General features: G+C 34.5%; 1 protein-coding gene across 3 annotated transcripts in view; it reads right to left on the bottom strand.

Moving 5' to 3' along the window:
* LOC144968948 (uncharacterized) overlaps positions 1-15,513 on the bottom strand; it is a 224,716-nt gene that overhangs the window by 99,870 nt on the left and 109,333 nt on the right. Inside the window, exon 1 of one of the 3 annotated variants that reach the window (XM_078907839.1) lies at positions 3,981-4,239. The exons of the other annotated variants lie outside the window; for them this stretch is intronic. The gene's annotated coding sequence lies outside the window, so the exon portion shown is untranslated. Of the gene's footprint in view, positions 1-3,980; positions 4,240-15,513 lie in introns of those variants that run through there. 3 annotated transcript variants of the gene reach the window in all.

Below are 15,513 nucleotides of genomic sequence, written 5' to 3'. Positions count from 1 at the left end.
CGCATGGCCTACTATAATATAATCACTTGAGGCTATTGTGAGATTAGATACGTGCTCCTTTATGATGTGTTTGACAACACAAACTTATATCATATTTGACAATGAACTAAGTCTTGCCAACTAGGGTAAGCATTTAAATGTTGCTGAAGTTTGTGTCTCCTATCTTCATTATTTTGAGACTTATTTCCTTATTGTTTTCTTTCTTCTTAATTCATTTGTTTTTATGGTTTTTTTTTTATCTGAAGTTTGTTTTGTTTTGTTTTGTTTTTCGGATTTTTATGTGTGTGGTTTTCTTTTGGGTTTTTATTTTTTATTTATTTTTTTTTTTTTTTGGGGGGGGGGGGGGCGGGAGGAGGGGGTCGTGTTTTTTATCAATTTTAAATCTACTTTTATGATTTCCAATTATTTTTAAAATGTCATTGTATTTCTCAATACTAACGAAAGAATGAAAATGGGAAGGCTCAACAGTAGATGGTTTTATTTTCGTTTTAACAACTTCTTATTATTGCTATCTCTGCTTCAAACAATATGCAATATTATATATATATATATATATATATATATATATATATATATATATATATATATATATATATAATAATATAATAATAATAATAATAATACTTTATTGCATCCCAAAAAGGAAATTTTTTGTACAGACGTGTACACATAAGATAAAAATACAATGGAAATAGGATGTATATATATATATAAAAAAGGAGCAGCTCTATAACCAGAGCTGCGCTTTATAATATAAATAATTTCAACACTGTAAAATAGTTAAAACTGTCACTATAAATTGAAAATTGAAAAGATTGCAAAACAAATAAATTAATAAATTAATATTATATTTTAAAAAAGTAAAAATGAGAAAGAATTATATAAAATGATTATTGCTTGTTGTTATAAAGCCTAATACTGGACGGCAGAAAAGATTTTCGGTGTCTCTCTGTTTTCGTTGAAATAGAGAAAGGGCGACCACTTCTTTCTGACATAATAATTGATGGTCTTAGTGGATGATACTGGTCATTTAATATTTTAGTTATTTTATTAATACAAAATTTCTCGTATAAAAGATCTACATCGTCAACATCATTTATATAGCGTTTAATGGATTTTTTAATATTTGAATTTATTTTGTTCCTTTCCACTGCTAAGCAATTGCCTCCCCAAGCTGTTATACAAAATGACAAAACACTTTCGATTACTGCTCTATAAAATAATGTGCAGAGGGTTTTATCTATTCTAAACTGAGAGAGTTTTGATAAAAAATATGTACGTCTGCACATCTTATGCCTAATTATTTTCAAGTGTTCATCCCACTTGAGCCTGTCATCAATCGTTACACCAAGGTATATATATATATATTTGTCTAACAGAATTTAATGCACATTTAAGCAGTGGCAGTCTGCGATTATTCAAAAAGGAAATTTAATGAACGAAATTGACGGTTGTGACGCGATACGTTTCATACTTGTCCTTCATCGATTTAAAGACAATAATAAACTCACAAGAACAGATCTTAGAGTTATTATTATGCTTTGATCAACAAAAGAATTTGACTAATGTAGTGTTGAGGCGTTGCTTCCCTGGGATAAATAGTTATATATCTAATCTGGATAAATCGCAAGCAAGCATCGAACCATTAACCAAGCGATTAACATCTTTTAGCCACTGACCACATCTATCGACCACCAACTAAACGCCTCTTTATAATTTTGCCCCCTAAAAATCCCCAAAACGTTTGACTTAATAAATCGGTCCATTCAAATTTTCGTGATACCCATCTTGTAAAATATTTCAATTCCAAGCAACGGTCTAAGAACTTATGACACGCCGAGTCTCATTCTATTTGATGAAGTTACAAATCAAATGAAATAAAAGTTTTCTGACCAAAATACTAAAAGGCGTTTTCTGTGTGTAAGGCAGACATTTTCCCTTGTGACAAAAGACGAATGGTCATAAACATATCAGGATGGTATTTATAGTCAACTCTTACTAAGAAAAGAACTGCGTAAATCACTATGGAGAAAGAAGAAAAAAAAAGAACAAACTACAAAACGAAATAGACCTTTATCGTAAATGTATAAATATTCTATCTAAACAACAACTGTTTCCCTGTATAAACATCCCCCTCCTTGTATAAATATCTCCCAAATCCATTCCCCTATATCTACACCTTCTCTCTCTCTCTCTCTCTCTCTCTCTCTCTCTCTCTCTCTCTCTCTCTCTCTCTCTCTCTCTCTCTCTCTCTCTCTCTCCCCCCCCCCCCCCCTACCCATTATTTTGTAATGCTAAGTGTTCGATCCAAAATTATCTCTCCACTAATTTTCTTGGGTTTTTTTTTTTTTCGCGTGAAATGTTCAATAAAAATCATCCTGTCCCTACCCCCCCCCTACCCCCACAACTTCAATTTTTAAAGCGTAAATGGTCAATAAAAACTGAGACACATGTCATGTGTCACAGATGTGTCACTTTTCTTTGATCACTCACTCAATGCGATGGAAATGACCATTTGTCATCAATATTTACAAAAATTCTAAAAAGTATCGCTTTTTTTTTTAAAGGAATAATTTATAGAATCGTGATAAACTTTCCCACAGAGTCATTCTGAAAGACAAGGTAGTTTTAACGATGCTAATCAACTAATATTATACGGATTTTTTGTTTTGTTGGGGTTTTTTTATATTTTCAATGAGTCGTATAGAACTCTAGTTTATCTAGGGTTTGTTTGTTGTGTTATTGTTTTGTTTGTTTGTTTGTTTTGTTGGGGCTTTTTTTTTTCGTTTTCTCTTTTCGTTTCTTTTTCTTTCTTTCTTTTTTTTTTTAGCATAAAGTCATGATCTCAAATCTAATTTTAACGATTGTTGACGACATCGGGCTTATCTAAATACATTGATATTTGAAATGTGTATTCTTAAAACATTTCTGGCCAAAATGAAATGCGAGCCACCAATATGGGACTGTGTGCTGATGAACTAGATAGCTAGACGAAAGAATAATCGAAATTAAAATCAAAATGACCAAAGTTTAGAAACTATGTGTGACCCTCCGTCTCAAAACGGTATTATGTCGGAATGATTCAGACCCCAAAAAAGTGAATTTAGAGATAGAATGATGAGAAATTGGACCTTAGAAGTTTTTGTAAAGCAAGAAATAGTATTTATACTCCAGCATAACGTATAGAAATTAAACCCGGGTTTGATATTTGTGGCAAAGAATTCAATTTCCCTAACCGAGTGGATCCCTACATAATACCGCTTTGACACGGAGGGTCACATATTGGGGGGGGGGGGGTTGAAGAGACACAACTCACTCTCCTCAATGACAGCATCTATTATAATTCATATTTATTTATGAGTAAAGTTAAAATCGTATTGAAGGCACCAAGTTCACCACGACATATTAAATATTATAACCGCTTTGATACGATACGTGAAGTGAGAAATAAAGCGTTTTGTCATTGTATGGAGAGTATAATAGGAAGGTCGATTGATATATGAAATGGACGGATGTGTGAAGAGATCGATATGATAGTGATTAGAATCCACAGCCGTAACAGTCACAAAAATGAGTAATTCTGTTACATAATTTACTATGATAGTGGCTTTAGAAGTTGTAAAGCACCGGGTGACCAGCGGAAAACTTTTCATTAACATAACATTACAAATACACACAGTGGTCGTAAATCACTAAAACGACCATCATCATCATCGTCATCGTCGTCATCATCACCATCACCATTATCATCATCGTCACTTTCATCATCATCATTAATAATAACAACAAAAATATTTAACAATCTTCATAAATGCCATTATTTATTCTTTCTTTATTTCTTTTTTTTTTCTTTTCCATATTTTTATATAATCTGACTTTTTATTTTGATTTTTGATTTAGTAAATATTTAAACTCCCCAAAATAAACCAATACCATCTAATTCCAATGGAAATTTATTCATCACAGTTCCATACTCATACCTCAATACAGGTCTTATCTTATTATAGATACCTAAACTGAAGTATGTATCCACTGAGAAATCTAACACTACACTCCAACAAAGTATTCGATAATCCACAAGAATTTACACAGAATCCAGAAAATCCCGTCTTTATTATAAAAAAAAATCCGATGGGAAATTTGCGTTAATCCGTGGAGAACACAAAAGGTGGGTTAAAAACAAAAAAAAATAGTAGAGCCGAAGAAATCGGCGAGTCTCTTTACAATAATCACACAATAGATGGCTTGAAGTCAGCAGACGACAGGTTTTAGCAGACGACACATGATTCGGAACGCAAGGACAAGGCGAGGGCAACCGGCGGGTGACAGAACGAGGGGAAACAAAAGAGAGAAAGAGAGGGGAGGAGGGAGAGAGGGGTCACACACACACAGAAGCGAGCGGGACACACACACACACACACACACACACACACACACACACACACACAGCGGCGGGCGAGAATGTCGCGTGTCTTATGTTTTAAGACGACTTAATTTTTACTCGTCTACACACCTTTTTAAAAGTCAACAAACTGAGAAATTCATGAAAATGAAATTAACGACAGTTACATTTTGTGGCAGCTTGTTAATGTCAAAAATGTATAATATATAATTTCAACATTTAAAAAAAAAAAAAGAAAGAAATAAACATCATTAACACTACAGAACTAAGAAGTGATAGTGGACGGACAAAAGCCATGAGACATGTTATAAATTATATCATGGCAACACATCAGTGTCACCTTCATCGTAAGTAAATTAAATCAAGAAACATTTTTTTTAACTATTAAAACCATTAAACTGCTAAGCTGGCAAGAAATTGTAATATATTTACCCCCCCCCCCCCCACCCTTTGTTGTTTTCTATTAAATTTCTCCATTTTTTTCAACAACAATCAATTGGATTCACTAGACTGATGTCACGTCGCCCGGCAACGGCGAACAGCCTGGTTCTAAACAAAGAAAATGGGTACTTTTTATTCTTCATGCTGGCTAGAACTTTTCATATGTCATGTGATCAGAATGTATAAAAGTCAAAACATGATCGTATTTATGTTTTTCTCCTCTGGATACACTTTTATGCTCGTCGGAGAAATATTTCATAAGGGCGTCCGCCATTGTTTCGATAGTTTAGAATCAGTATTACTAAGTAACCATGCGTCATTACGAGGGAAGTGACATCATGACTGTAAATCCCGTTTGTTTTTATTCTCAGTTTTCCTCCGGCACTTCTCCGCTCACTTTATTTCTTGTTATTTACTTAACATAGAGCCTGTTCCATTTTTCTGGATTCTTCTTTGGTCTTGGGAGTTTTATTTTCACTGCAACAACGCGGACAAGAGAAAGCCTATAGATGACGTCACTCAAGCTTTTGTTGTTGTACTTGCCATCCGCGTTTATGAGTAATTCTCACTAAACTGTATTAACAAGACGATATACGTTCAAGGTTACACAAAGTTTTGTGTGTTGGTCCGTTATAATTCGGATGGCTATGTTGTGAGCTTCTTAGATAGGCGCACACTATCTATATTATTATAATGGGTTGTTTACAAATTTGTTAAACAAAGCAATGTGCTTATCTCTTTGGGAAATAACACGATGTCATTTTGGCTCCATTCTTATCTCACTTCTTATAAAAAAAAAAAGACCGTATCTGTGACACATTTATGTTTTATTCATTTGGATTAGAAAACGTTTGCCTTATAATAATAAAAAAAAAATAAGATGATCAATAAGCAGGCATGAAACTTTTAGACGCCTCAGGTTTAAAACATTGTGACAATTTGGTGGTGATCTTAATCCATGTAGACCATATTTTAAAGTAAAAGTAAAACCGTCCAGAATGAAAAACAAAAACAAAAAGCTTTTGTCTGCGTGCGGCACCGTTGGTCCAGCATGAAATGTTTTAATTAAAAATCATACTCTTTAAAAATAATTCATAAACAGATTTTTCTTTTATATAATGAAGATTAATGAGGACTTTTTTCAGTATTTGGAACTTTAAAAAACTATAATGAAGTTTTTTTAAAAATGTTGAAAATTTTAGCAGAAAATAGCGTGATTTCCTAAAATTTTATAGTTTTAAAAGAAGAGGTAAGACGACTATAGGAAAATTACACTCGACTCAGCTTGTGTAAAACGCCAACGTGTATTTTTTTTTTTTTTTTTTGTAAGAGTAGTAGTAGTAGTAGTAGTAGTAGTAGTAGTAGTAGTAGTAGTAGTAGTAGTAGTAGTAGTAGTAGTAGTAGTAGTAGTAGTAGTAGTAGTAGTAGTAGTAGTAGTAGTAGTAGTAGTAGTAGTAGTAGTAGTATAGTAGTAGTAGTAGTAGTAGTAGTAGTAGTAGTAGTAGTAGTAGTAGTAGTAGTATAGTAGTAGTAGTAGTAGTAGTAGTAGTAGTTAGTAGTAGTAGTAGTAGTAGTAGTAGTAGTAGTAGTAGTAGTAGTAGTAGTAGTAGTAGTAGTAGTAGTAGTAGTAGTAGTAGTAGTAGTAGTAGTAGTAGTAGTAGTAGTAGTAGTAGTAGTAGTAGTAGTAGTAGTAGTAGTAGTAGTAGTAGTAGTAGTAGTAGTAGTAGTAGTAGTAGTAGTAGTAGTAGTAGTAGTAGTAGTAGTAGTAGTAGTAGTAGTAGTAGTTGTTGTTGTTGTTGTTGTAGTAGTATTTGTAGTAGTAGTATAAGTAGTAGTAGTGGTAGTAGTAGTAGTAGCAGTAGTAGTAGTAGTAGTAGTAGTAGTAGTAGTAGTAGAAGTAGTAGTAGTAGTAGTAGTAGTAGTAGTAGTAGTAGTAGTAGTAGTAGTAGTAGTAGTAGTATTAGTATTAGTAGTAGTAGAAGTAGTAGTAGTAGTAGTAGTAGTAGTAGTAGTAGTAGTAGTAGTAGTAGTAGTAGTAGTAGTAGTAGTAGTAGTAGTAGTAGATTCGTGCATCAAATTAAAAGGCGATTGTGACAACCCTATTCCCACGCCATCGACGTTTAACATCGCTCATGCAAGACATCATCATCATCATCATCACAGGAATTCTTTAGCCTTATTTTAAAGGTCCACTGACAAAACAAAGTTCTTAAATTTGGGTCAGAAAACTGTTTTTTCTTTCCCCGCTCATGACCGATAAAATGATTCACAAATGTCGAAATGTCAAAAACTCGATATTTTGATTTAAACTTTCTAGGTCTAGTCTTAGACAACTTGTGACCGATATAATTTTAAGTTTACATTTTCTGTCCAAAATGAAAAAAGACGACTTGGCAGTCTGTATTTCATTCTTTGGCATATTTACATTCCATATAAAATATCCTGTAGACGACATTCGTTGTAACAGGTATTTGAATGTTTGATAACGGCAGCCATATGTAATTAATTACCAGGGAAAATATTTAAATTATGTGTGGAATTTCGTGCTGCATACCCTACTCATTTTAGTCTAGGGAGATTGGGTTGTATACGTCTTAAAATGCACAGCATGCAAGATTGTTTGTGGAAATGGATATTTACTTTCTCTTGATATATTTTTTAAAAATTAGGTCGCGGGGGGGGGGGGGGTGAGTATCGTTATTTTCTGACATCTCTCTCTCTCTCTCTCTCTCTCTCTCTCTCTCTCTCTCTCTCTCTCTCTCTCTCTCTTATCTATCTATCTATCCATCTATCTATCTTTCCCATCTATCTATCTATCTATCTATTATGTCTATCTGTCTATCTATCTAACTATCTATCTATCCATCTCTTCATTTTTAAAAATGATTTTGTAGTTACCAAAATAATAATTTACACAGTAGAGGTCATTTTTGAGGTTTTTAAAAAAATAAGTGGTTAATTATGGACTGTTCCCATCATTGTGTGTACATAATTAAGACACTTTTCGACACTTGGTTAAACCAGGCAAAATACCAAACAGTGACGTTGGATTACATTTGTGAAATATTTATGCAGTATATTATATAGCTATGTGTCTATGGAAAAGGTTTATCACCTATAGCAATCGTGTGAGAAAAGTTTATGAGCTGCCTTGACCTTGGTCATTAAGCATCCAGGAGACGAATTTGTCAGGCATATAAATCCGACTTGACTACTTGAAATTAAAAAAAAACATATATTTATTTGCAGTTCTCATGAGAAAAATCTAGCAATCATCATAACAAATCTTAAAGGCTAATCAAATAAAAATCAGATTTTAGAGAGATTTTTTAAATATGCTGTATTAAAGTTCTGAATAATAATAATAATATAAGTTCCCTGGAATTTAAGTGTTTCTCGATCTTTGGGGGTCTCTTCTTAGTGTTGTGTTTGTTTTGTTTGTTTTTTTTCTTTCTTGTTTTTGATTTGTTCTTGTTTGTTTGTTTTTTACAAATCGTCGCTCTGTCAAATATTATATTATAGTAAAATAACGCTTTACGAGCTTCATGCTTTGTCTGTGTGTTCCGTGTTGCCACTGACTTTGGAACCGCAGACATTGCTGTAAGAATATTCAATGAATGGTACTCTATTTAAATCTTTTGCATCATTTTAGTTGCAGTAGTAGTAGTAGTAGTAGTAGTAGTAGTAGTAGTAGTAGTAGTAGTAGTAGTAGTAGTAGTAGTAATAGTAGTAGTAGTAGTAGTAGTAGTAGTAGTAGTAGTAGTAGTAGTAGGAGTAGTAGTAGTCGTAGTCGTAGTTAGTAGTCGTTCGTAGTAGTAGTGTAGTAGTAGTAGGTAGTAGTAGTAGTAGTAGTAGTAGTAGTAGTAAGTAGTAGTAGTAAGTAGTAGTTAGTAAGTTAGTAAAGTAGTAGTTAGTAGTAGTAGTAGTAGTAGGTAGTAGTAAGTAGATAGTAGTAGGTTATGTAGTAGTAGTAGTAGTAGTAGTAGTAGTATAGAGTAGTAGTAGTTAGTAGTAGTAGTAGTAGTATAGTAGTAGTATAGTAGTAGTAGTAGTAGTAGTGTAGTAGTAGTAGTAGTAGTAGTAGTAGTAGTAGTAGTATGTAGTAGTAGTAGTAGTAGTAGTAGTAGTAGTAGTAGTTAGTAGTAGTAGTGTTAGTTAGTAGTAGTAGGTAGTAGTAGTTAGTAGTAGTGTAGTGTAGTAGTAGTAGTAGTAGTAGTAGTAGTAGTATGTAGTAGTAGTAGTAGTAGTAGTAGTAGTAGTAGTATAGTAGTAGTTAGTAGTAGTTAGTAGTAGTAGTAGTAGTAGTAGTAGTAGTAGTAGTAGTAGTAGTAGTAGTAGTAGTAGTAGTAGTAGTAGTAGTAGTAGTAGTATAGTAGTGAGTATAGTAGTAGAGTAGTAGTAGTAGAAGTAGTAGTAGTATAGTAGTAGTAGTAGTAGTAGTAGTAGTAGTAGTAGTAGTAGTAGTAGTAGTAGTAGTAGTAGTAGTAGTAGTAGTAGTAGTAGTAGTAGTGGTAGTAGTAGTAGTAGTAGTAGTAGTAGTAGTAGTAGTAGTAGTAGTAGTAGTAGTAGTAGTAGTAGTAGTAGTAGTAGTAGTAGTGGTAGCTGTTGTTATTGTTGTTGTTCTTGTTGTCATATTTGTTGTTTAAGTAGTAACCGTCAGCTAAAAATTAAAAAATCCACACCTTATGGTTGGACATCGATGCAATGGTTTCGCCGTCGTACTCTAAAATGTCATTTCAGACTTGACTCTCGAAATAAACTAAACATAGACTAGTTGAAATCCCAAGCGAACCGGAGCCACGATAATCAACTCTTATGTCCACCTGTTGTCCTATTGTACTATGACAATACCAGGCCTCTACGCCTATAAATCTCCACACAATATTCTACATATACCCCCCTTTTTACACCCAGAAGCTCCTTTTGTTCAATCGCCACAAGCAGTCTCAAATCGCCCAACCATTGTAACATCTAACACCCTTAGATCTTGATACAACCATTTTAACACAATGTTTGGGTCCGCGCCGCACAATATATTATATGAATCTACTCTATGGTGAGACCCCGCCAGACCGTTTCACGAAGTACATTAATGGTTAAGAGTAACCATCTACAGTGGCAGCTGATTGATCCGACGTCAATGTAACAGATTGCCAAAATTTTACCCAAAAATGTATTTATCCAAGTTAACATAATTACGTTCAAATCATATTATTTCTATTTTTATACTATTTCATAATTTATTGATTGAGACATACTTAATCGATTAATTATCAATATTGTTTGGCTCTTTATACTATACTATTTATGTTAGTAAAATTTAATATCAAGAACGTTGAGCATTGCAATTTATTTATGAAGATTATTCTATTTTATTTGGAACATTTACATACAAAGACATTCCTTTACTTAATTATTCATGCTAGAATGAGTACATGGCTAGAAATAGTGACAGAAATTACGATCTTAAGTCCAAAAATGACTCCTATAAGATGGTACTCAAACTTGGTTATGATAAGTCTGCAGTGGTATACATATGAAGCATCAAGAAGCCTACCGAGCACAATAATACACTGTATAAAAGCGCAAATTTTGTTAAAGACAAATTTCAGTAATTTCTCGGATAACTCGAAATTTATAGTCTATTACTCTATCTTATTTGTCAATAGCAGCGTCGACTGTATCTATATTGTAAATGCCAGATAAACCACAACAATTTTTATGTCAACAAAATAAGTCATAAAATATCCCCCGATAAGCATGGCCGTTCCTTAAAATGGCCAATAACTAGACAGGGACAACGGGAACATCCACTTATCAACTTATTTATATTTTCATGGTGACAATCGCCTAGGATTCTGCTATGAGCTTTCCGTAAATAGACAGGAAGTCTTTGGTTCTTTCCTTCATTCATTAGTTCCACATTTGTTAACGCATTCTGTCGTGCTTGAAAAAAAAATACATTTTCAAATTTTTGGCCATAATAATTTTTTAAAAATCCTTTATTCATCCCCATGGGAAAATTTGTCTTTATGGTCTATTCCAAGGGAAGACTGGAATAACCCAGGCGTCAGCCGCAGAGCAGCGCCGCAAAGTGAGCTATGGCGATGTGACTTGCTCAAGGCCACATAGCGAAGCGGCGGGTCATTGAACTTGGTACTTTTCTTCGGGTACGAACCAAAGACCGTACCACTGAGCCACGCTGCCCCTAGTCTGAATAACACTCGTCCTTCAAATATCGATCGATTAAAACGACCTTTATATTATCCAAAAAAAAAACTCTCAAATCTGGGAGTTCTTAACGACACATGCAATATTTCTTTGCATGAGATTTTAGAATGTATTAAATAAAAAGTGACACTTTATTCATAAAGATAGAAAGCAATTGATGTCATTAAGCTTTTTGATATTGTTTTTAGCCAGCCACTTTTATGAGTAGTTCTTACTAAATTGTGTTAATCAGACTATAAACGTTTAACTTTTCACATTGTTTTGTGTGCTGGCGGATGTTGTGAGTTTTTGTTTTAAACTAAACGGAGGAGTGCATCAATGCAATCAAAATCAATTCGAATTTGGTCATTTTATCCACCTAGCTGGACAGATCAGCAACAGCCTTTTAACCCTCTCCTTACCAACTATAGGAAAATCGTCACATTCATTACGATACCACCAATATTTTTCTTATTCAATTTTTTTTTATACATCATAAAATTTAAAGAAAATGAACTGTGTGTTGGAGAGCAAATTTTGCTAAAGAAATTATGTATCGCAAGAACTTTACTGCTATTATGTTTGAGTGATAAAAATATATTTTGTGTTTGTTGGGTGTGAAGTTTTGGGGAAAATCCAGAAAATGGCTGGTAAGGAGAGAGTTAATCAATAAACTGGTGAGGTATAATATGAGCACAAGCTGACCCCTGTCCACGAGTTCCATTATTATAATATTATTCTGGCGACCAAAATCTCATAAGCCACCTGCAGGGCGGTGTCTCTTAGTGCCAGACTCGGGGCACGCGGCTTCCAGAGGGTAACAACAAGAAATTTAGGAGACAACAAAGGAACCAAAATCTAAGATAAGTCAATAGAAATGACACACACTTTGTGTATCAAAAGGTTGGGCAGTTTTAATTAGATTTAGACTTTAACAAAGTAACAGTGGAACTGGATTTCCTTCGCGTGTTAAATTCTTGCATGATTATTAGATTCAATAGTCTGATGTCATGTCGCCCAGCAACGGCGGCCATCGTGGTTCTAAACAAAGAAAATCGGTAATTTTTATTCTTCATGCTGGCTAGAACTTTTAATATGACTTGTGATCAGAATGTATAAAAGTCAAAACATGATCATATTTATAATGTTTTTCTCCTCTGGATACACTTTTATGCTCGTCGGAGAAAGATTTCATAAGGGCGTCCGCCATTGTTCCGATAGTTTAGAGCCAGTTACTAAGTTACCATGCGTCAATACGAAGGAAGTGATGACATAACTTGTTGAAGCGTATTTATATGGCTATTTATAATTGAAAACTTTGGAAAACTTGAAAAAAATTGAACCAAGAGTATTCTACGATGAAACAGAAATGAAAAAAGGAGACATCAGATAAAGCATAATAACCACTGAATGAGCCCAAGGTACTTTACATGTTGTCTCAATTCAAAAGCAGCGATTGGATTGTAGGACGCGACAGACTGCATGAAAAGCCCTCTCATAATTTTGTTTCTCTCGACCGAGACAACTATAATTATGATGATGATGATGATGATGATGATGATGATGATGATGATGATGATGTGGTGGTGGTGGTGGTGGTGGTGTTGGTGTTGGCGATGCGGTGGTGGTGGTTGTGGTGGTGGTGATGATGTGATGGTGATGATGATGATGATGATGATGATGATGATGATGATGATGATGATGGTGGTGATGATGATGATGATGATGATGATGACGATGACGATGACGATAATACAATTAGAAGAGGAGATGAGAAGGAGTAGGAGAAGAGGGAGGAGGAGGAAAAGAAAGAAAAGAAGAAGAAGAAGAAGAAGAAGAAGAAGAAGAAGAAGAAGAAGAAGAAGAAGAAGAAGAAGAAGAAGAAGAAGAAGAAGAAGAAGAAGAAGAAGAAGAAGAAAACGAAGGAGGAGGAGGAAGAAGAGGAGGTGGAGAAGAAAAAGAAGAAGAAGTAGGATCATGGACATTGAAACGGAGACGGAAACTTTGCACTAACCTAGAATACTTTGATAACAAGACTAGCCCTACTACTACTCTACCATTTCGAGCCTGTCATGTTTTGATGTCTAACATAGACGGTGTACTTAACACGCGGCGTTAGTCTTTTGATGTTTATTAAATTATGAAGTCTGTACTAACATTACCTTGGTTGTAAGTAGGTCGACAGTGTTTGTCAAAAAGTCTTGATAAGATGTCATATCAAACTAAATACGCGACAGACCATAATTTTATTGTTAAAAAGAAAGAAAAATAAATAGAAGGTAGTGCAGCTTTGTGGTCTAGTGGTATGACATTCGCTTGCGGATCGGAAGGTCCTGGGTTCGAGCCTCGCGCTCGGCGCATAGTTGAGTCCTTGGAAAAGGCTCTTTATACTCACATTCTCTCACCGTACTCAGGTGTAATTTGAGTACCTGGCCGTTAACAGCGTTGTCTTTGTCCGAAAAATTGTAATATCGCTTAACAGGCGTCATGTTCCGTCCTACATGTTAAATGTTGCTGTTGACCAGGGACCCCTTGTAAAGCGCTTTGAGCACATTTAGTGGATATTGCGCTATATAAAGCTCAATAAAAAAAAAAAAGAATTAGTGCAGACCTGCACAGTGCTACGAAACATTCGTAGAAATACGAATTTTTGGCTCCAGCTAGAGAACAGCATAGACATTTTTGATTCAATAGATAGTATGCGCTTGACTAAGAAGCTCATAACATTGCCATCCGGAAGTATAACGGACCAACACAAAAAACCGTGTGTATCCATGAACGTTTACAGTCGGGTAAATTCAGTTCAGTGAGCATTATTCATAAACGCGGATGGCAAAAAAACAATAACAAAGACCTGAGTGACGTCATCTTCGAACTATCTATAAATCTTGTTGAAAAGGAGAGCCTGGTTGCTTAGAAACTGTGTTTAGGATTTGGAGCATATTTTGATTATGCTGGGGGCAAATAATTGAATTGTAAAGCTATCTTTTTTGTGACCTTTTCATTTTTTCCATTGGATACTACAAATTTTTGACATTTCAAGTAGGGAGCTCTGCTTAATGTGGTCCGTCGTCTCAAAACGGTAAAATAGGGGACAGCGTGGCTCAGCCGTACGGTCTTTGCTTCCTACCCGAAAGGTATCGAGTTCGATCACCCGCCGCTGCGCTGTGTGGCCTTGAGCAAGTCACCTCGCCTTAGCTCAATTTGCGACGCTGCACAGCGGCTGACGCCTGGGTTATTCCAGTCTTCCCTTGGAATAGATCCTAGAGACAAATTTCCCCCTATGGAATGAATCAAGGGAATTTTTTTTAAAATTTATTTTATGTCGCAGTGAACCAGATGCCTAAAGGGGATTTTAAAGAAATGTAAAATCTGTCGTTTTTGCCGTTTAAATAAATAGTATGAATACTTATTTAGCGCATTTACACGAATTTACCATGCTAAATACGCTTCGCAATGTTTGAATTTAATTTATTCCACTCAACAGACATAATATAGAGCCATATTTCTAACTCATACAGTACCCATTAGACGACCGTTAGGCGTCCTTTTTTGTATTAATCCTCTTAAATATCCGCCACTACTTGTCTATAACCAGATAGTCATTCACACCTGAGTCCAATGGGGTAATGTGGGTTGATTGTTATAACGTCAATGAATAACGAGATAAAATTAAACCAAACAGGAGAAAGTGACGACAAACAAAAGGCTGATTCTTTTTACGACGACAACGATAATTAATTTGATGATGATGATGATGATGATGATGATGATGATGATGATGAGTTGTTGTTGTTGTTGTTGTTGTTGTTGTTGTTGTTGTTTGTTGTTGTTGTTGTTGTTGTTGTTGTTGTTGTTGTTGTTATTATTATTATTATTATTATTATTATTACCATTATCATTATTACTATTATCATTAATATTATTCTCATTATGATTATTATCATCATCATCATTATTATTACTATTATTATTATTATTATTATTATTATTATTATTATTATTATTATTATTATTATTATTATTATTATTATTCCGAATTTCTCGTTTTGTCAGGTACAAGTAACGAAGGACATAACTCATTGAAATAGGTACAATTGTGATAAGATACCATAGTTATCTCCCTTACCAAAAAAAATGACAACAGAAAAGTGTCATCCTTTTTATTGAGTTATGTCCCTTCGATCTTGACATTATTTTCCCCGTCCAAATAAAATAGAATTTCCCCTTACCCTTTTCGGCGTCAGTATTTACAAAGAAGATGGAGATAACCAAGTTGTCAGCTACTGTGTAGTACTATAATGCGAGCAATTACCCAACTGTTCTATTGGCTTTTTCTGTGTGACGCTCTGTAAGAATGTTAAAAGGCACCGTCCAAAAAAACATCAGTAATGGAGATGGTCATCCATTTAAGATCGCCTTCCCCCTCTGGCACACACACACACACACACACACACACA

Source organism: Berghia stephanieae, chromosome 3 (genome assembly GCF_034508935.2).
Source record: "Berghia stephanieae isolate SIO BIC M18660-M18661 chromosome 3, UCSD_Bste_1.3, whole genome shotgun sequence".
In the NCBI taxonomy this organism is placed as follows: Eukaryota; Metazoa; Mollusca; class Gastropoda; order Nudibranchia; family Aeolidiidae; genus Berghia; species Berghia stephanieae.
Note: the sequence above shows the minus strand (reverse complement) of the source record. Positions and strands in the feature narration are given on the sequence as shown.